This window comes from Myxocyprinus asiaticus, chromosome 37 (assembly GCF_019703515.2).
Source record: "Myxocyprinus asiaticus isolate MX2 ecotype Aquarium Trade chromosome 37, UBuf_Myxa_2, whole genome shotgun sequence".
NCBI classification, from domain to species: Eukaryota; Metazoa; Chordata; class Actinopteri; order Cypriniformes; family Catostomidae; genus Myxocyprinus; species Myxocyprinus asiaticus.
In genome coordinates this window covers 837,339-861,615 of record NC_059380.1, presented here as the reverse complement: position 1 = coordinate 861,615, position 24,277 = coordinate 837,339, and positions in this window count along the sequence as shown.

The following is a 24,277-nucleotide window of genomic DNA, read 5'->3' as shown; positions in this document are numbered from 1 at the left end:
ACGTGTTCCCTTTTCAGAAAACACAGAGACGTGCAATTATCTCAGACAACTCAATCCAGATATTCTAATCAAATACTAATAAATATTATAATGATTCGAAGATCTGGCATATGTCATGACATTCCAGATGTGACGTATTAAGTGACATACGAACTTCGAAGAATGAGCCCTGACCTCTTAAATAGCTGAAAGCAAGTAAAACTTCCTTGCTCAACCAGCATCATGAGAGAGACGCTGCTGGTCCGCCATATCCACCAGCATTTTTCAGCAGTACCATGGTACTTCTTGATTCTTTATTGTTAGCCTGACATCGACAGAATCACAAAATATAAAGATTAAATGTCTATTGCTATTTATTTTTTACTACGCCGAAAAAAAAAAGTCTAGTCAGTTTCTGTCTGAATCTGTACCTCTCACAGGTAATTGCCTTAACCCTTGTGCACTGTTCGGTCATTTTTGACCGAAATCTTCTTTGTGTCTTTAATAAAAATGTTACACTTCATCTGAATGGCTCAAGGCTTGGTTACTTTTCCTACACTTTCTATCTGAAAAATTTGGACTGGAGTTTATGCCGCATGACAAAAAAAGCAATCATTGAGAAATTTTGAGGGGGAATTTGTCAAATAAAATCATAAATTCAGCCACAATGTACAACACACACACACAAATGAATAAGTGAAACCATAACACATCTGCAATGCAGAACAAATGCGCTCACACACACACTCTCACACATTATAATTTTTTTTTATAATTATAATTATATTTATTTATCACACATTATACATTTTGCACATATACAGTGAAATTCTTTTTTTTTTTTCACATATCCCAGCTAAGCTGGGGTCAGAGTGCAGGGTCAGCCATGATACAGTGCCCCTGGAGCAGATAGGGTCAAGGGCCTTGCTCAAGGGCCCAACAGTGGCATCTTGGCAGTACTAGGGCTTGAACCCCTGACCTTCTGATCAGTAACCCAGAACCTTAACCGCTGAGCCACCACTGCCCCCCAATTAATGAATGGGTGAGACTATAACACAGAGACATTTGTTTTTTATTTTATGGAATTTGGCAAATAAAATCAATAATTCAGCCACACAGCAGAACACACACACACTAATGTATGGGTGAGACCATGTTGGGCCTCATGTATTCAGATAGAAGACAAAGGCAGGCCTTACACAGTCGTAAAACCTAACTCAGCCCCCACACACCAAGTCGTAAATCTTACTGATAAAAATCACGCCAAAATCAAACAAAGGGAGTCCAAAACGGACTACAAATCCCATGAAGCCTTGCTCACTAAAGGATCGAACTCTCAACTCCTATTGGATAAGGCACATAACAGAACGTCCCTCAACTATGACATCATCAGGAGTAGAAATACCTCTGAAATGCTTCCGGGATTTGCTTCCAGCAAATTTGTTTGCAGTGTGTAGACATAGCTCATCGCTGCTCTCAGGTGCAACCTCGTGGCACAAGGAAGTAACGTCCGACTTGAAACTGTGGCCATACAATCTCCATCTTGCTGGACGAGTTGAGATTACTCTGTGTTCAACCGAACACTCTAACGGATCCGAAGGATACCACCGACCAATCCGCATCTTCATCTGTTTGCCTACAGAAGTGAAGAGATTAAAGATTTCTCTTCCATCTTCAATCAAGTCAACATTTATGAAGTTCTCCGCCAGTCCGCCGAGAATCAACAGCCGTGCTCGCTAACAGAGTGAGGAAACGGCCTCCCGTCATCACCCGAGCCTCAAGGAACTGGGTCGGAATTAAAGGACGGATGAACACACATTCTACCTGTGTCCTCATGCGATTCAAGTAAGAGGTTTACGTCTGGGCAGAGATAGAATATTATAGTGTGTTAGACCATAGCATATCCACAATGCAGAACACACACACAAATGAATGGATGAGACCATAACATATCCACAATGCAGAACACACACACACACACACACACACACACACATACGCACACAAATGAATGGGTGAGACCATAACATATCCACAATGCAGAACACACACACACACACACACAAATGAATGGGTGAGACCATAACATATTCACAATGCAGAACACACACACACACACAAATGAATGGGTGAGACCATAACATATTCACAATGCAGAACACACACACACACACACACACACATGCACACAAATGAATGGGTGAGACCATAACATATCCACAATGCAGAACACACACACACACACACACACACACACACACACACAAATGAATGGGTGAGACCATAACATATTCACAATGCAGAACACACACACACACACACACACACACACAAATGAATGGGTGAGACCATAACATATCCACAATGCAGCCCCCCCCCCACACACGCACAGGGGAACCACACACACACACACACACACACACAAATGAATGGGTGAGACCATAACATATTCACAATGCAGAACACACAAACAAACACACAAACAAATATGATTTGTCATATTACTCGACACATTCTTTTTTTTTTTTTTTTTGGTTTAACTTGAGAGCAAAGGACATGATGAAGCCGTCTGCTGATCTTTATTAATGGACGTTCTGCTGTATCACAGCCCCGAGGCAGCAGAGGGAACTCACACACAGCATTCAATAAGATGCAAAGTGTTTCACATATCAAATTAATCGCTGGACCTCCTCTTTGTCAATATTACCTGCCAATGTGAATGTCAGGGCGACACATGAGAATCCATTAGACACCGAGACAGTAGCCTGAACTGTGGCATCACGTTCAATCACTGTAGCCTAGTGTAAAAAAATACGTCTACAGACAGATATTCAGAATGTATTGTTACCTGGATCATAAAACATGAAAGACTGCCATGGGCCATTTTGACAGAATTCATATCGGCCTCTGTTAAAACTCCTCAGGAATATGCTGCTGTTGTGAAAACAGGGTTTGGGTGATTCCATTCAGTTGAAATGGAGGCATGTTATTAATTTATAACATAAATTAAGGGTTAAAAAGGGTTAAAGAGTGAATCTCCCAAAACCTGTCATGAACATGAGTCATATTTCACAAAAAAAAAAAAAAAGGAAATAAGAAATTATATTTTGCATGTAGAAAATATAATTATTATTATTTCTTTTTTTATGACAGTTAAGCACATTTACCCTACAATTTTCATTCTTTAATACTAAAAACAATTATTATTATTTTCATTGTCTTATGTATTTTATGCATGTGCTACATACTTTTATTCAAAGTGACTTACAGTGAAGTCAAGGTTTATTTTCCCTGGGAATCAAACCAACGGTTTTCCCATGGCATTCCTATGTCCATGATCTACCAGTTGAGCTATAGGAACAGAATAAATGTAATGCCACATGTTTGTGTTAGTTACACTGCCTTTATGCTGATTTAAATAAAAAATACAATAAAAGATCATTAAAAAATATAGTAATATAGTAAAATATATCAATGTAATACAGTAATGTGAATCGAATGGGAATCACCATTGATAATAATTGGAATTACAAAACATTCTGAAGTAAAACTGCTGGATGCATTATGGCGATGGAAGTGAGCTAGACAGTGCTACATGACACGTTTCACTGCAGTTTCCCAGTGAAATGTCCAGCGGGGGGCGCAAAAAGCGAGTGAAATGGTGTCGTAATCAGACTAGGTTTCAAAGGTGAATATTAGATGGAGTTTTTAATGAGTAAAACGTACCTCCCTAACCTAAAACTGTACCCTAAACATAACCAACAGTGACCTATGAGCAAATGAGAGGTGAACAAAACAGACATCCTTCCCCTTAACCAACATCTAAACCGATAGTGTCCTATGAGCAAATGAGAGATGAACAAAACAGACATCCTTACTCTAACCCAACATTTAAACCGATAGTGTCCTATGAGCAAATGAGAGGTGAACAAAAAAGACATCCTTACTCTAACCCAACATTTAAACCGATAGTGTCCTATGAGCAAATGAGAGGTGAACAAAACAGACATCCTTACTCTAACCCAACATTTAAACCGATAGTGTCCAATCAGCAAATGAGAGGTGAACAAAACAGACATCCTTACCCTGAACCAGTATCTAAACCGATAGTGTCCTATGAGCAAATGAGAGATGAACAAAACAGACATCCTTACTCTAACCCAACATTTAAACCGATAGTGTCCTATGAGCAAATGAGAGGTGAACAAAACAGACATCCTTACTCTAACCCAACATTTAAACCGATAGTGTCCAATCAGCAAATGAGAGGTGAACAAAACAGACATCCTTACCCTGAACCAGTATCTAAACCGATAGTGTCTTATGAGCAAATGAGAGGTGAACAAAAAAGACATCCTTACTCTAACCCAACATTTAAACTGATAGTGTCCTATGAGCAAATGAGAGGTGAACAAAACAGACATCCTTACTCTAACCCAACATTTAAACCGATAGTGTCCTATGAGCAAATGAGAGGTGAACAAAACAGACATCCTTACTCTAACCCAACATTTAAACCGATAGTGTCCTATGAGCAAATGAGAGGTGAACAAAAAAGACATCCTTACTCTAACCCAACATTTAAACCGATAGTGTCCTATGAGCAAATGAGAGGTGAATAAAACAGACATCCTTACTCTAACCCAACATTTAAACCGATAGTGTCCTATGAGCAAATGAGAGGTGAACAAAACAGACATCCTTACTCTAACCCAACATCTAAACCAGTAGTGTCCTAAAAGCAAATGTGAGATGAAAAGCAAAATTTTTGAAGCAACCACGTCCGCATTTTGTGTTGCTTCTATGACACTTTCGTCTCATGTTTCTAGGTTTGCAGTGTCCAAAGTCCAACACTCTATCAGGTGAGCTACCGTGGTATTTAGTCAGATTGAATGTAGCACGTAAAAGTCAGTTTCCAAAAATAGTTATATTAACTTTCATTCTATGACTAGGTTGGTTTTTGGGAGATTCACCTAAAAATGCTGAGAGAGAGAGAGAATGAGAGAGAGAGAGAGAGAGAGAGAAAGAGAGAGAGAATAGGTTCCTAAATCCCATGCTGGATTGATCTTCCAGCTTGTGGTGTTGGGAGTTCTGTAATTATGGTTGAACCAGGGGCGTAGATTCCAATATTTATACCATGATCAATGGAAACATGTAAATTCTTCACACTGTAACCCCCCCCCCCCAATGTTCAAGCTAAATCTACACCCTTGGGTTGAACCCACTTTTGCTGTCTTAACTCCCTTCCCTCTATCTTCTTCTCTTTTGCTCTCTCTCTGTCTTTCTTTCGCTCTCTGTCTCTCCGTCTGTCTCTTTCTCTCAACACTGCTGGAGAATTGCGTGCGGGTACAAGCGAGTGAGTAGATGCTGTTATGTGAGACGGAGTGCCCGGGGTGTTTAAACAGCGAGCGTTCGCTCCAGCGGGGAGAATTACTCTCTTGCTCTCTCTTGACACCACATTTGGCACCTGAGGCCTGGCCTGGCAAAGCACCTCATCATGAGACCCAATTCAGCGTGGCACCGCTATCCGTTTGGTAATGCGCAGCCTCAACCGCAGGTGGCTGCAGGCAACCAATGCCTCTATAATATTTCATTTGATCCATTTCATCTTAGAGAGGAGAGTCGATAGTGTTGCTGAGGGTGATATTTGCTGGTAAAGATGTTCTCTTTTAAGACGACACAGCAAATGTGCAGAGACGGAAGACTCAGCTCATCGTCATTCCAGCCAGAGCGGGCAGAGCTAAAGGTGTGACTGCATTTAACTGCTGCTTTGTGTCAACCTCATTTTGCGTGTCATACTGCTTAATTTTTATGGGAATGCCGAGTTTTATGATTCAGAACGAGGCTTTTCATCTCTGAGATCGGGAATTGATTAGATCATGAAAAGTTGTCTGCTTGTTTTTTTTAGCCCCTCTTAATTAGAACATACTAACCGATTCAGCAGAGTTTCAGCATTCAGGTTGCCAAGATATTCAACAGGCGAAGTCTCAGAAACCATACATCACTGTCACCCCCTTTGCTCTTTCGTTCCAAAGCTCTTCAAACCAGGTTGATTACCACATTTACATCCTCCTTCTACACATCCTGAAACGAAAGTGATGGATGCAGTTAACAGTACATTTGTGCTCTCTCTAAGACATTGAACTGCATTTGAGGCCTGGTGTCTAAACAATATTTATTGGGCAGTTATAGGACTGCTAGTCCCTTGATCAAGAGACGTAATATATTCTTATTTGACCAACAAAGCCAAACATTTGGTAAGTATGTTGAACGTGCATAGTTACAATAAGCCCCAAAAATACATGGTTGAAGAATTATCCATCATCTTACCTTTGATATTTATTAATAATGTTGACACTCTCTTCATGCATTGTGTTGTTTAACCCTAAATGCATGGGTGTTTTTCCAAACATTACCTTTTAGCAACCCAGCATGTATATCTATCACAAATGATAGATTAAAAAATAAACCTTTTGGGCCATAATTCTTGAACTGTAAGTGCAAGAAATAAAAATCTTTTTTCCTGTGATTCCTTGCGTCATGGTGAAGGGTTTTGCAACTGTCAAATTTTTGCTCCGCCCCTTCGTTTTCATCCTAGGCCATTTGCCCGATCGGAACCAAACCAGTGCAGATAGATTCAGCAGTGTCAATTCAGCAAGGAATTTTGAAATTTTGATTCATCGTCAAACGGTACGCCAAAATGTTTGTAGTGGGCATGTCCATTTTACTAAGATGGTTATAACTTTTGAACGGATTGAGATATTATAACCAAAATTGGTGCACGTATGTATGGGCTCATTTTGAGGAGACAAAAAACATTGCACACCTTTGCCTCTTGGTGGCGCTATAATAATTGAAAAACTAAAAATGGCTCTAACTATGGAACCGTTGGTCCGATCGACTTGGAATTTTGCATGCAGTGTCTTTGTCTAAAGTGTCATTAAGGTCTATGAGGACAGTTGCATATCTTTAAAAACATGGCCGCAAAAAAAAAAAAAAAAATCTTGTTGCACTTTGAAATTTTGATTCATCGTCAAACGGTACGTCAAAATGTTTGTAGTGGGCATGTCCATTTTACTAAAACGGTTATAACTTTTGAACGGATTGAGATATTATAACCAAAATTGGTGCACGTATGTATGGGCTCATTCTGAGGAGACAAAAAACATTGCACACCTTTGCCTCTTGGTGGCGCTATAATAATTGAAAAACTAAAAATGGCTCTAACTATGGAACCGTTGGTCCGATCGACTTGGAATTTTGCATGCAGTGTCTTTGTCTAAAGTGCCATTAAGGTCTATGAGGACAGTTGCATATCTTTAAAAACATGGCCGCAAAAAAAAAAAAAAAAAAAACTTGTTGCACTTTAATCTGTCTTGAATACTACTATTCTGATGCTAGTGAAACTTTGTAATACAGCACTTTTCATACAACTGTCTCCTTAAGAATATTCGCTTACAATGTATTCCTCTTTTGTAAGTCGCTTTGGATAAAAGCATCTGCCAAATGAATAAATGTAAATGTAAATGTAAATGGATCTACAAAATCCCTAAATAGTGTCAAATTTTCAAAACGTTTCCAAGACAATGAGAAAATAACAGAATAAAATATATTCTGATATATTTTTATGTTTTTTTATGTATTTAGCTACACATAAGTTACACGTGCATTTTCTCAGGCACTTTTTGAGTCTAAATAGATGCACAACAACATACATCATTTCAGTAGTACACTCAAATGACAATAACCAAATCATATTGTTCATGAGTTTATCTTGCTGTATGTTACTTCCATGTTGCTTCTTCATCAAATAGCAATGTCAAATGGAAATCAAGTCAATCACTGAAACATCAGCACCACCTTTAGTTGGAACTATCCTGTATAATATGTATGGGATATGGATTAGAGATACTGATAATCCACCATCGTCACACAGAAAATCAACATGATATAGTAGTCATTTGACTTGTAATAAACAACGAAATATATATCCTGTGATAGTAAACTTAAATAGATATGAAATAATCATAAAAATATGGATCAAAGCACATTGGAGTAGTTCCAAAAATTTACTGTGATAAAATTATCCGAACAAAATTAACCGGTTTTAACCAGTTACCATCGTTTAAAAATAACGTTTTCACTCCGGAACAATTGAAAATCACTTTGTTCCGGTTTTCAATTATGTTTTGCTAAAAATTTTGTTCATTTTTGGTTTTCCTTCCATGAACCGTTTTTAGTCCCTGATTATTACATAAATTGGGTTTTTAATGAAGCTATACTATTTTGGTAATTAAGCAGTTATAAAATAAATTTAAAAAAATACAACAACAAAAAAAAATCCCCTTTTTTGTGTGTGTGTGTTGTTGTTGTTTTGTTTTTGTTACACTATTCAAAAGAGAAAGGTTGAGAAATATTAAAAAGATGTAGGCATAACTCTAAAAAAAAATGTATGAGCTACAGGGGGTGGACCAGAAGTATGAATTAAAGGGTTAAACAGCACTGGCTGTTCTCTGTGTGGACAGTGACAACACCATTAATTCTCATCTGATCGTGCTGATACGAGGCCTGATGTTGCTGCTGTTTTCAAGGCATCATGCAAAATTACTTTGCTGAGAAAATGCACCTTTCTCCACCCAGAGCGATAAAGCTGCCTGTGCTGTGAATCGTGATATTTTCAAAGCAGTTTACAAAGACGGTCGGTATTAATTCTATTTTTCAGTGACTACCAAAGATTTATATACTGTATATACACACTGTAAAAAAAACTCCTGCAGCTGTGGTTGCCAGAATAATTATGCAAAAAATACAATAAAAATGTAAACAACTTTGCAGAACCTACAGTTTATAACAGTTGTATTTTCTATTTGCTTTTTTTTTTAATTATTATTATTATTTTATTATCTCTGTCTTGTATTGTTTGTGCACTGGAAGCTCCTGTCACCAAGACAAATTCATTGTATGCGTAAGCATATTTGGATATAAAGCTCATTCTGATTCTGACTCTAAACATCCTTAAAGAAGAAAAAATGACCTGAGAAACAGAATAACTTTAGATATTGAGTCTTGTCTTCAGACAAATCTAGTTAAATGTATTGGGGTTTATGCTAAAAAATAAATAATAATAATAATAATAATAATAATAATAATAATAATAATTTTAAATAGAAGCCTTTATTTTGGTCACACATTATACATACATTTTTGCATATATACAGTGAAATTTATTTGTTTTCACAAATCCCAGCTAAGCTGGGGTCAGAGTGCAGGGTCAGCTATGATATGGTGCCCCTGGAGCAGATAGGGTCAAGGGCCTTGCTCAGGGGCCCAACAGTGGGCATCTTGGTGGTGCCGGCGCTTGAACCCCTGACCCACTGAGCCACCACTGCCACCCCCCCCCCCCCATTTTCCAATGGGTTGAGAAAAATAAATTTGTTTTCTCCTTGCAACACGTTTTTTTTTTTTTTTACAACTGTTTGAAACATTTTTCAAGTGTATTTCAATATGTTCATTATTATTGAGCTTCTTGAGGAATGACACTGTTATTCTAAATCAATCAGAGCATCAGGAAAATGCCACTTAATTAATCTTTATGCTTCATTAGATTTTCCAATCATAATTAAATGATAAGTAGATATGAACTAAATATTCAAGCATTCCACTTATGCATTTCTTCCTGCTGACAATTAAAACCCCAAAACAATCTGGCATGATTGGAGGGTGATTGAGAACAAGTGCTTGATGAAAAAAATGAATGTGAGAGTGTGTGTTTGTGCTTTTGAGTGTGCTCGCCTCTTGCAGTGTATGAGCTCTTTGCCCTGCAGCTGAAGTGTCTTAATGTCACAGGAGAATTAAAAACTTCTACCTTTGCCAAGGGCCTTAATCTTAACATAGACCCTTGCTAAATCCAATACACTGGAGAGTACGACCAGGTGATGGGGTCAGTAAATACTGATTAAAACTGAGGTCAGTAAAAGGTGGTCTTTGAAAAAGAGTAAAGAATGAGTATAAAACACTCTTTTGAGGTGCTCCTTCAACACACTTTTAAGCAGCTTAAAGCTTCTCTTATGTGAAGCACTGTGGTTTTGCTCACATTTAGTTTTATTTCATCTAAACCTGCAATAATAACTGGTCAGACATATGACATGTTAGGGCCATACAGGAGTGTGTGGGGGTGACAGAAATGCATTCTGATATCACTCAAGAATGGCTGAGATTTAACAACTGCAATGTCAACAATAATTTTCTTAATTAGTATTTTTCTCTTGTTTTCCAGTAAAATATCTAAATATCTTCTTTTTTTTTATCCCCCTTTTCTCCCCAATTTGGAATGCCCAATTCCCACTACTTAGTAGGTCCTCGTGGTGGCGCATTTACTCACCTCAATCCAGGTGGCGGAGGACAAGTCTCAGTTGCCTCAGTTTCTGAGACCGTCAATCCGTGCATCTTATCACGTGACTCGTTGTGCATGACACTGCGAGACTCACAGCATGTGGAGGCTCATGCTACTCTCCGCAATCCACACACAACTTACCACACGCCCCATTGAGAGAGAGAACCACTAATCATGACCACGAGGAGGTTACCCCATGTGACTCTACCTTCTCTAGCATCCGGGCCAATTTGGTTGCTTAAGAGACCTGGCTGGAGTCACTCAGCACACCCTGGATTCAAACTCATGACTCCAGGGGTGATAGTCAGCGTCAATACTCGTTGAGCTACCCAGGCCCCCCTATATCTAAATATTCTAAAAACAAGATATATTTACTTGACAAGTGTAAGGCTGGCACCAGGATGTCTACAACCAAAAGGCGCCATTTCCGGTAAAAGTCAAAGAACTCTGCGAGAATCAATGTCATAGAACTCTCTCACAAAATCTGAAATCTTCACCTGAATATCACCACAGTGTGATAAATTGCAAATCACCTTGCTTCTCGATATCATTTAAGAGGTCTCTGTGCGACTGTTATAATGGTCTCTCTCCCATATTGATAAAACTAATGGTAACAAAGTTATAAGGTCTTTGCCAAATACTGCATAATTCTGGAGGTCTATCCCCCTCCTTCACCTACAATTTAAATGATCTCCTGTATGTTAACAAGGTTAAACCCCAGGAAGTCCAGAACACATTCACCCCCAAATTCTCATTGTTCAAAGGATAATACCATTTAGAACACAATGATTATTCTGTCTAGGTATTTAAGGTAAGTGTGCAGGGGCCTTTAGTGTGGGCAATAGGTTCTCTTTTCATCTGACCTGCGGGGACCCCCATTGGTCTATTCGCTGTCCAACTGGAGGGGCACAGGGAAAATCTAGGGGAGCAATGTTATTCATTTAACCCTTTAATGCAAACCTCGGGACCTCATTACAACCTCTGTACTTCATCTATTTTTTTAAGTTATCCCACACCTCCTTAGTATTCCTGAACCTATCTCTTTTTAAATAGTGTAACAAAAAAAGAAAATGTCAAAATTGCAAAAATTGTACAGGGTCCAAAAGTGTATAGAGTCTTTAAAGACACAAGATATGTAAATGTTGTCGCTTTTTTGCGCTTCCATATATCATACTTTTATGATTATTTCATATCTACTCTATATCTATATCTAAGTTTACTATCACAGTATTATATTTCTTTGTTTATTACAAGACAAACAAGTACTACATTCATACAAATGACTATTATGTATATCACGTCGATTTTCTGTGCCACAATGGTGAATTATCAGTATTCCATATGCGTGTACAAACATGCTAACCTATACGTGCTATTTCTGGCACAAGTTGGCGCTGATGTTTCAGTGACTGACAGTGATAGAAGCAACATGGAAGTAAACTATAGCAAGTTTAACACATGAACAGTATGATTTGGCTATTGTCATTTGGGTGTACTACTGAAATTGAGTAAATTGTGTGACTATTTAGACTCAAAAAGTGGCAGAGAAAATACCTTTGTGTAACATATGTATTATGTGTAGCTCAATATGTGTTTGACAGCCAGTTGCATCTCATGAAATGTCGGTGTGGAAGAAATTAATCCTGTTCGATATTTGTTACATCATCTCTATGATATATGAAAAATATATCAGATTATTTTCTAATTGTTATGAAAACTTTAGGGGCACTATAGGGGCATTTTGTAGATCCAGTTGTGATAGATGTAAGTGCTGGGTTGCTAAAGACTAGCTATTATATAAAGGTATATAATAGTCTACTGTTTGGCAAAATACCCATCCAAGAGTTTATTATTATTGAGTGTTAGAGATACACCTAATGAAAGGCACTGAAAACTGAAAGAAAAAAAAATATGGTGACAATTGTTTTAAATTGCCTGTAAATTAGCCTCATGTTCTGCAAAAGTAGTTTTCACCTCAGTTCCAAAAGTGACAGATGACAGGAAAGCTCATGCAGTTTAACAGATTTTTCATCCGCTTCCTCCTTCACCAGCCCATGAAAACACGTGTTTCACTCAGTGATTTCTCATTACAAAAACACAAATTTAGATATAAGTACAAAAAGAGCTTTAAACCCCACTGTCAATGCCGGAGATGAAAGGAAACAACTGTCGGAACCCTGTCAAGCCGTTGACATTGCCGGGCATGCGCTGGCATTATCTGCACAGCACGTGCTGCTGGAAGTGCGGGAATCGCTCGTCTGCTGACCAATCCGCCACCTCGGCTCATGCTTCTCTTCTTTTCTTCTGTCAAGCAGTGGGAGAGAGAGGAGGAACAGAGAGACGATGATGTGTTTTTCTTCTTTTTTCTATTTCTGAGGCGAAATGAGGATTCTTTTTTTTTTTTTTTTTTTTGGAAGCTAAGACAGACAATGTGTTTTTGTGCGGCGCTGTGCGTCTGTATATATTGTCTCTAATGCCTTATCATTAAGGCTAATGTTGATTAACTTCTAACAGCTCTTTCTTGAAGCTGTGTGCGTTTGGAGTTTGGCAGGAATCATTTCAACACACTAACAATTAAACACACTAACCAATGCCTTCCCAAGCTTTTGTTGATAATTAGTTGTTTTTGAAATAGCTGGACTGTCAAAAGTCTCTGAAATATCTTTGTGCAAACAGGCTTCAAGTGCTATCAGTTCTCTCACTCTTGCTTTCTGAATGGGATATTTACACAGCTGCCATATGCTAAAGACTATTGAAGCATGAAAGTAACCTTTGTAAAATGTTATATCACTACACACAATCCTGGTAGTTTTCACTTCAATACATTTTCAATGGTCACATAAAGGTGCTGGCCGCAGGTCATCTCTTGAACGAGTGATCCTATAAAATAGCCTACATGCAGAGCTTCCTTTTAATAATGCTTGTGTAACTTTATGCTGACCTGTGCACACAGGATATAAACCCTCAAACAAAAACACATGCACAGTACTATAAATACACATAGGCCTCAGATATAGACATGCATTCACATAGATCTGTGCAGTGTAACCCTAATGTTGTCAGTACATAAATCAAGTTGTCGTCATTAAACATTACTTGAAATGTCAAGTTTGGAGCTCTTAACTCAAATATAAGTTCCCTGACTTATATTTATCTTAAAAATCTGTAGACTTAAGATTTTAAGTGTAAATAACTCAAACGTTTGAGTACAAAATTTAAGATATGGCGAATACCCTTAATCCGCTTGCTTGGATTATTTAATTATGCTTCCTTGGTCAAGGGAATTTATGAGGGAATTTACTCTAAATGGTTGTTATTAAGAGTTTAGAGAGGTTTTAGCTCTTTTGTAGTATTATTTATGTTGTTTTGTTGCACATAGTCTTTACGTATAATGTCACCAGGGTGATCTGTGCCCCTTTTGTCGAATTTGGACACTGTTATCTCTATTTCGGTTCTGTTACGTTTTCAGTACAGGCATATACTGTATGTATTTCAGTGGAGAATTAAGTTTATGTAATGATTGACCTAGAATTGGTTTAAATCTTTTTTTGAGCTGTGTTATTGTATGATCTTAATTTGAGTCAATTCAACTAAAATTATTAAGTAGAAACAACAATAATTAAATAGAAAATATGAGCTAAGTCTACTTGTATCTAGCTACCTAAACGTAAGGAGTTAAATTGATTCTATATGAATACCAAGTTAAGTGAACTTAATTACACAAGTTTTGTAGATGCCTTTACTCAGTTCAATCGAGGAAACGAGTTAACTCAATCAATTGAGTAGTGTCAACTTATTAGGGTTTTCAGTGTGCCAAACACACAGGCTCAGAAGGTAATTTCACTTATTTAAGGAATGATTCACCCAATCATTTACTCATCCTCATCTCGTTCCAGACCTGTGTGAGTGTGACCCGTGCTTCTTTCTTGGAACACTAAAGGAGAGGAGGCAAATGGGGACAGGTGCTGTCATGCTCCAAAAACTGACAACAAGCTTATAAAAATACCATATGACTGACTCGTGCACTATGTAACCAGCAGGGCCATTTCTAGGCATAGAAATTTTAGAGTCTTAGTTGAGATGCCCTAGGCGACCGCCTAGTTCACCACTAGCTGGGGGGGGTGGGGGGGGCACGCCAACACCAGCCCCCCACACACCCCACCCCCACAGGGATGCCAGTTGGGATCTCACCTAGGGTGCCAAAATTGTCAGAAATGGCCCTGGTAACAGGTTCTCTTTAGCCATACAATTACATTGAGTAAGAAACAGACTTAAACCAACATTGTCATTTTGGGTGAACCTTTTAAGTATATCTATATCTGCATGTAAACAAATCAGACCACTTTTCATCTAATAACAGATATATTTATTATTCAAAAAATGCTTTCAAAATGTTCCTTAATAATGGAAGAATTAACACTGTTGTGCTCTTCCACCCAAATCTTCTGTTCCTGTTTTTCTCTTGGAAGAGGTGTGAGTGCAGTGCAGTGTCATTTAATGTGTTGAAAATCAGCTCTGGGATCATCAAACACCTCATAACTTTCAGCCTCTATTCTTGAGCCTTGTATAGCTACACATACACAGCACATAAACATTAGATGTTCAGTCACAAGAGTGTTGAAACAACCCAAGAGGATCAACCTCAACACTAATATCATTATGCCACCTTTACATCTCCAGCACAGTGGGAGGAACACTGTCTTGGTGAGTGATTTGAAAGAATTGAAAGAGATTTTTAAAAGAATGTGAGTGAGTAAGTGAGTGATGGAAAGCCAATAGATTTCAGGCATGAAAGGGTTCTGTTTATTTCTTATTATAATCTTCTATGGTGATTCAACATTTTGCTCTCTCTTGTCATTTCACTAGCCCATACGATCATGGTGTTATAAACACATCTGCTCCAGCTGCAAACACAGGTAGAGATGCTCTTCTCCACAAAAATGCTGTTTGACTTTGTGGAATCCCTCTTGTTAAAGACTGGTCGGTAATCACTCTCTCTCTACTGTTTTTCCTTTATCTCTCTCCATCCATCTCTCCATTGCCAAAGGTTTTAAAACTCATTAATATTTCCCGGATTAGTATTCAGATCTCAAACAATGAAGTTAATTACGACAGATGATTATTGCTGTAAGAGCTGTGGAGTTCTTAAGGCATTAGTCTTTAGAGGGGTCAGACAAACTGACACCAGATCAGCTAAAGTTACAGAACTATTTTTGTTTCCATCAAAACAGAAAAATATATGACAAACACACGGCTCAGAAAACGAAATCTGTCTGCATAATAAAGTCAAAATGCATTCTGCTGACAAAAATGAGTGCCAAGAAAATGTGAATTATGTTTTTTCTATACTACTTGCTTCAGAAAAGCATCACGATTATTATCTTACATACTTATTATTGTTCCTCACAAATTTCGGCATCTAACTTGACCCTCACTGTTTGCCGTACACCCATGAATGAAGTGTCAATTCGACCGGCTTATTGAGGAAAGGTGTGCTATGACTTTTATAAGTGATCGGGCGAACAATGTTTGCCTGGCGAATGCAAAAACGAGCGAAAAATCCCATAGACTTAATATTGACGGGATCATATCTCTGGATCAGAATGTCATAAAGAGCCTTCAGGGTTGGCTCTAGCTGAGCCCTAGCAACCATTCAGAGCACCCTAGCAACCAACCATTCAAAATGGGATTTCTCTGGATTAAAATGACATATAGATCTGGGGGTTGGCTCTTTTGACTCAGGCTCCCAAGAAACCTGTTTATTATCACCCTCGCAATTGCCTAGCAACAAGATGGGCTCAACCTAGCAACCGTGTGGCATAACACATTACTCTGACTGAGACCATCGTAGAGACATGGGGGTAGGTTCTTTTGACTAAAGGCTTGAAAACAGCCTTTAAGTCTCACATGCAACTACCTATCCATGCCCTAGCAACCATCCAGTGCACCCTTGCAACCATATAGCAACATGCTCCAACCATATCTCAACATCAGAACATGGTACAGACATGGGGGTTGGTCCTTTTGACTGAAGCTGTCAAGCAGCCTCACTAACCTGTAAAAAATGCCTAAAAAACTGTGTATTTTTATAACAAGGTATATTTCAATATAATAATTTGTATGCCTGTTTTATAGTACATGTAATTCAGATCTACATTTTACCACTGACACTGGTATATAAAAGCCTTATATTCATACAACTTTCATCCATGTTTGATAATATATATTTTTTCTCCTCAGATACCAGTTCATCCACTTTCATCCTTTTCATTTAGTTGATAATCCTCTTACTTTCAAACATTGATAATGCCATGCAGCAGGTCATTAGACATTGAGACTCATGTTTTGTCATGGAAATGAATAAAGTGAGACAGCTTTTAATTCAGATCTAATGAGCCCACATCATAACAGAAAAAGTGGTTTAAAAAACTATTCAAATCTCCATGTCACTTTTTCAACTGTTAGTATTTCCGTGTATATCTCCCCTGGCTTAAATGAACTGCCTTTTATAGCTCATTGAGTGATAGCCTGGATTTGTTGAGGATCATTGCCATTACAACAGCCACTGCAAAAATACTGTTATCTTCTCCGGTGATATCAAAATGATATACTGTGTATTGTGAGGCATCATTCAGTCTCACAGATGTGATACAGATCAGCCTGCCTTAAGTATATAATGATGACAAGTGGAAAAAAATATAATTTTCAGTCAACCTCAGTGACACGCCAGTCTCATTTGGGTATGTGGGGGAGGGAGGGGGAAACTGGAAAATCATGTCTAATGCCCAGTCACAGTTAAAAGCGATTTTGCCTCAAATATTGCTCACATACCTTTTTATAATTACTATATTCCACAAACAAGAATGCAAAAATAATACAACAGTAGTAGCATCATTAGTGAACAAAAAGATCACTAAAAGCAAATAAATAATATCTTTTATTTTTAGCTTCTTCAGAGTCACCACCCTCTGTGTAGATTCCAGCTATGCACACTCTGTTTATTCTAAAAGCAACATCATGAGGTGCTTCATCCTGAGTTTCTAACACTACTGAAGGAGTTCACATGTATGCAACTAATACATTTCAAACATAGAAATAAATAGATTATAAATAATAAATAAATAAATAAACATAGGCACAATTTATTAGTCTACAATACTACTTTCAAGCATTTAAGCCTTTACATCAAAAAGTTTATAATATTTTATAATAATTATTATATAGGTTTGTGTCTTACAGATGTCTAGACATACATATTACTGTACAAAGGTCTTAAAGGAATGTTCTGTGATCAATACAAGTTAAGCTCAATCAACAGCATATGTGGCATAATGTTGATTACCACAAAAAGTAATTTCGACTCGTCCCTCCTTTTCTTTAAAGAAAAAAAAGCAAAAATTGAGGTTGCAGTGAGACACTTACAATGAAAGTGAAAGTGGGTTTAAACACATAAATGTGAACCTTATAATTTTATAAAAGCACTTGCAGTAATTCTCTTGTTAAAACTTTGTATTATTTGAGCTGTAAAGTTGTTTAAATTGTAATTTTTACTGTCATTTTAGGGTTTTAGAATTTGTTGACATAACATCATCATGGTAACGAAGGTGTAAAACTGGCTATAACGTTACACAGAAAAGGTTTGTAAGTGATTTTTTAACACTAAAATTATGTTTACACTGATATACTTTATGTATTGTGGCTATAATTTTGAAACAGTGAGTATTTTAACGTTCAAAAATTGGCCCAATTCATTTACAATGGAAGTACCTCACTGTAATCCAGATTTTTGCTTTTTTTAAAGACAAGGAAGGTCGAGTCAAAATAAAATGTTTTGGTAATCAACATTATGCCACAAATGCTGTCGATTGAGCTTAGCTTGTTTTGAACCCAGAACATTCCTTTAAGTGCAATTTTTTTCTCACAAAAAACATTTAAAGTGGTTATTTTATATATTATGATTTTAGTTCAAAAATATACATTTTAGATTTAAAAATTCCTTTTGCAAATATAATTACATATATATTATATAATATAGCATCACAGTCTAACTGTTGCTAGTTCTGATTGCTTGTCTTCATTGAGACATTACAATTGGTGTCAGAAGTGGGATGTCGGGAACCGGACCAGGAGGAGGATCTCCTGTCGATGGACGAAAGTGAGTGCGTGGGTTTCAGTTTTCCATGGAGACATGTGCGGTTCCTTCAGGCGATGGTGGTGCGACCGCTACCGCAACCGAGTGCGTTGACCGTCGTGATAGTACGAGGGTCCACGTGAAACTGCCGTGATATGACGGATCAGTACCCCCGGAACCCTATTTCACACAGGTCCAACTGGTGGTGTGGCGTGCTGAATGGAACCTAGAGGATGCTGCAGTTAATTTGGCCCTGGTGCTCGAAGGCACAGCATTGCAAGATCTACTCGACCTCACACCGATGGAGCAGCGAGATTAAGTGACTCTTGTTTCTGTGCTCAAACGACGGTTCAGAGAAAGGCAGACAACAGAGCAGCAACGGGATCAGCTGGCTGGCAGGCGGAGGAAGGAGGATAAGAGTTTAGGATCCTTAGCCGTGGGTACCCCCAGTGTGATGGAGCTGCTCAAGAAGAACTGGCCCTCCACACATTTCTGCAAGCTCTCCTCCCTGAGATGCTGCGGAAGCATGTTCGCCTCGCTGTCCCAAAATCTCTGGCGCAAGTATTGGCAGAGGCGGAATTTGGCAGAGGCTGTGTTTCTTATGGCACAAGCGCCAGAAGCATTCCACAACCCTCATGCAATAGTACAGCAGGCTGAATGTGCTGACGGTGGAAACACTGAGGAGGTGGGTCAGGTAGAGGCAGCTACCCTATGGGCTGAGTACAGAGAACTCCTGCCGAGACAGAGGAGGTGATCTACCAGGTGGGAACTATGCTACCACTGTGGAGAGATGGGACACGTGGCTCGTGACTGTCCTGCCCCTGTGACCCAGCCCTGCATCCCTCCACTGTCGGAAAACTAAAGGCAGGAGGCAGGGCGGTGGGACTGCTGCTCCCACCACTTTCTACTCCCCTCCATGGCAAGTGCTCTCTGGTGGGACACACTCAGGGCTTGTACGTACTCTGTGTCCTCGATGGCCACCCCTGCCAAGCCCTGATTGACACAGGATCCACCATCTCCACCATCTGCCCTGGGGCTCTGCAGGGAACCATGGGTCTACGACCACCTGGCTGGTCAGCTACCTCATTGCAGATGAGGACAGTGACTGAGGAGCAGGCAGCCATAAGGGGAAGGAAGCTCCTGCAAGTGCCTGTGGGCACTGATAACATCACCCATGAGTTTTGGTTGGCCAACGTTGAGGATGCCTGCATTATGGGGCTGGACTTCCTGACACTGTGGAGCGTGTGTAGATGTAGCAGGGACTCATCTCCACTTAGGCACAGACATTGTGACCTTGCAGAGGGGTCAGAGAACAGCTGGAGTGTCCCTGGCCCACCTACAGAGGAAATCAACCAGCCAGCAGACCTGGGATCCACCCCAGGAAACTATGCCCCTGGATGTCCAGATCATACTGCACCAGGACTCCCCACAAATCCCGCCCCACACTGGCAGTTTGATGCATCAGGTAACCCCATCAGATCATCCAGGCTGTCCATGAACTGTGGCAGCACAGCAGGGGAGGATTCAGCATTAATCAAGGTCAGTAGCTTGGGGAATGGCTTGACAAACACCAGGACATCTTCAGATGAGGAGTGTGGGCATACGGGGCTGGTAAAGCACAAAATTGACACCAGCACTGCTCCACCCATACGTCTGTGGCCCCACCAACTGACTCTGGCCAAGCAGTGGGTGGCGGAACAGAAGATCCTGGAGATGGAAAAGGCAGGAGTCATTGAGCTGTCAAACAGTCCGTGGGCGGCTCCCGCAGTGCTTGATAGGAAAAAGGACTCCTCCTGGCGATTCTGTATTGACTACCGATGCCTCGACACAGTCACAAGGAAAGATTCCTCTTCGCTGCCCTGCATTGGTGACATCCTGGATTACATTGCCAGGTCTAGTTTGTTCAGCTCCCTTAACCTCCGAAGTGGGTATTGGCAGGTGGAACTGGCCACTGAGGCAAAGCCCAAGACCGGTTTTACAATTGTCAGGAAGCCTTCCATCGGCTGCAAGAGGCTCTGTCTGGGGTTCCAGTGCTGGCATATCCTTACCCAGGACATCCATTCATTATTGACACTGATGCAAACAACGTGGAGGTTGAAACAGTGTTGTCTCAGGCTGGCAAGGACAGGGAACACGTTGTTGCTTACTACAGCCAAGCCTTGAGTAAAGCTGAGAGGAACTATTGCATCACCCATCAAGAGTTGTTGGCAGTGGTGCGAGCACTCTGCCATTTCAGACCATACCTTTATGGTCAAAGGTTCCGGCTGCAGACTGACCATGCTTCTATTACCTGGCTACAGAGTTTCCAAAATCCGGAGGGTCAGGTGGCCCGGTGGCTGGAGATCCTTCAGGATTATGACTTTGAAATCCAGCACCAAGCCAGCTGACAGCATGGGAATACAGAAGCTCTGTCCCACCGCCCATGTAAGGTGGTTGACTGCCACTACTGTAGATGGCCGGAGGAGCGAGAGCAGGCTGTGCAGGAGATGATCATGCGACAGATCGATGGAGAGGTTGGAGAATGGGCTGGCCTGGAACATCACGATTTGCAGCAGCTGCAGGAGGCCGACTCCACACTAGTGAGGCTACTTGAATGGCTGGCAGTTGGACAGCTACCAGAGTGGCAGGAAGTGACGGCACTGGAACCAGAAGTGACAGCCTATTACTCGCAGTGGGACACTCTCACCCTCTATAATGGTCTGCTGTACCGGCAGTGGAAAGCACCCAGTAGGAAACTACCTACTTGCAACTGCTGGTGCCTCACTCCCTTAGACCCCAGGTCCTGCGGATGGTCCATGGCTTGGTGGGGGCCGGCACTTTGGGGTGGCAAAAACACTGAAATTACTGAGGAGACTGTTTCACTGGGTAGGATGTCATCAGGATGTGGAGCATTACATCCACTGCTGTGATGCCTTCACAGCCCAGAAGGGTCCCACGCGATGACCACATGCCCCTCTGCAGCAGTACATGGTGGGGGTGCCAATGGAGTGGGTAGGGTTCGACATCCTGGGGCCCTTTCTGATCTCGGAAACTGGGAACCGCTACGTCCTAGTAGCCATGGACTACATCATGAAGTGGCCTGAGGCATATGTGGTACCTGAACAGATCAGAGATGCAACTTCGAGGTGGAGGTGTTTGGAAAAGTTTTTCGGCTCCTGGGGATCAGAAAGACCCATACCACCCCTCTCCATCCACAAAGTGACGGCCTGGTAGAGCGATTTAACCGCACCCTGTCCACCCAGCTAGCCATACTGGCCAGCAATCACCAGCGTAACTGGGACCATCACCTACCCCTTTTACTGTGGATGGCGGTCCAGGAGTTCACAGGTTGCACCCCGGCTGTTCTCAATCTGGTTTGGGCCCCCTCCTGAGCCAGAAATTCTGGGGGGGGGGCAAGAATGGACTACTTGTGGTGGCTGTGAGACAACCTATGGGTGGTCCAACAAAAGGCAAGAGATAAGCAGGGGAGTGCAGCTGCCAGACAGTAGCAGGCGTGTGATGTCAGCAGCAATGACAAGGACTTTGCTCCTGGGGACAATGTTTGGGTTTACTGCCCAGAATGTAAAAAGGGCCACTCTCCAAAGCTCTGCAGTCACTGGCGAGGCCCTTGCGAGGTATTGGCTAAAGTTTCTGATGTTGATGTGGTGATGTGGGCATAGCTGAGCAACGTCTGTGGACAGTGAGGCCGGGAGAGGACGAATGGGAAGGATTGACACCTGTGAGAAATTATCTCTAACAGCTATTCTGTGTTACAGTGAGGGCTGGAGAGGGATAAAAAGGGAGTCCAGACCACCGGAGGAGAGAGAGAGAGAGGGGACCGGAATGATGGTGGAGCATTTGAAGCAGCAGGGAACTTCACACTGCTCCAGTGATCTATTGAAGATCTGTGTGAAGATTGGGGCCAGTTGGTCAGCGCAGACTTTCAGACAGGCAGGTGAGACACCGTCTGGGCCTGAAGCTTTCCTAGACTTTTGTTTCCATAAGACCCAGCACACATCCTCCTCACAGAATATAAGTGCAGGTTGAGTAGCAGGAGGGGGAGGAGGGGGGTTCCAGGAGGTGTTGGTGTGTTTGTGAATTGAAGATCAGAGTGGGGGAGGGGTGTGAGTCTAGGCTTTTCAAACCTGCAGTAAAACACATTCAGTTCATCAGCCATTTGATGATTCTCTACAGAGCGAGGGGGAGGTGTCTTATACTTGGTAATGCTTTTCAGGCCTTTCCACACAGATGCAGGATCATTGGCTGAAAACTGATTTTTCAGCTTTTCAGAGTAGCTTCTTTTAGCCACTCTGATTTCTATAGTCAGCGTGTTTCTGGCCTTGTTGTACAAGATTTTATCCCCACTTCTGTAAGCATCCTCTTTGGCATAACAAAGCTGTATGAGTTTTCCTGTTAACCATGGTTTATCATTATTAAATGATACAAATTTCCTTGAAGGGATGCACATATCCTCACAGAAACTGATATATGATGTCACAGTATCTGTGAGCTCGTCCAGGTCTGTGGCTGCAGCTTCAAAAACACTCTAATCAGTGCAGTCAAAGCAGGCTAGTAGTTCCAGCTCTGCGTCATTGGTCCATCTCTTTACAGTCCTTACTACAGGCTTAGATCATTTTAGTTTCTGCTTGTAGGTCGGGAAAAGTTGAACCAGACAGTGATCAGAGAGTCCTAAAGCTGCACATGGGACAGAGCGATATGCATCCTTTAGAGTGGTGTAGCAGTGGTCCAGTATATTTCTGTCTGGTGGGGCATGTGATGTGTTGTTTGTATTTTGGCAGTTCACGGGTGAGGTTAGCTTCATTCAAATCTCCCAGAATAATGATAAGTGAGTCGGGGTGTTGTCGCTCCATATCTGTGATGTGATCAGCCAGCTGTTGCATCACTGCCTTCACGCATGCTTGTGGCGGGATGTACACACTGACCAGAATAAACGAGGAAAACACCCGCAGCGAGTAGAAAGGCTTACAGTTGATGAAGAGCGCTTCTAAATTAGGACAGCACATGTTCTTCAATGCTGTTACATCTGTACACCAACTTTCATTGATGTAAAAGCATGTTCCACCACCTCTCGTTTTCCCGGATGATTCCACAACGCAATCCGTTCTGAACAGCCAGAAGCACGGCAGATGTAGCACGCTGTCCGGGATGGCTTCATTCATCCAGGTTTCCGTGAAAAATAGAGCAGTGGAGTTAGAAAAGTCCTTATTTGTTTGAGTGAGCAGAAGCAGTTCATCCGTTTTGTTGTTTTTTTTTTTTTTTTGGAGATTTTTCCCCTTTTTTTTCTCCCAATTTGGAATGCCCAAATCCCAATGCGCTCTAAGTCCTCGTGGTCGCATAGTGATTCGCCTCAGTCCGGGTGGCGGAGGACGAATCCCAGTTGCCTCCGCGTCTGAGACAGTCAACCCGCGCATCTTATCATGTGGCTTGTTGAGCGCATTGCCACGGAGACATAGCGCATGTGGAGGCTTCACGCCATCCACCGCGGCAACCACGCTCAATTCACCATGTGCCCCACCGAGAACAAACCACATTATAGCGACCACGAGGAGGTTACCCCATGTGACTCTACCCTCCCTAGCAACCGGGCCAATTTGGTTGCTTAGGAGACCTGGCTGGAGTCACTCAGCACGCCCTGGGATTCGAGCTAGCGAACTCCAGGTGTGGTAACCAGCGTATTTTACCACTGAGCTACCCAGGCCCCCCATCCGTTTTGTTGGCGAGGAAGCGGACATTCCCCAGATGAATACTCGGCACCAGCGTCGTAAAGTCGTGTT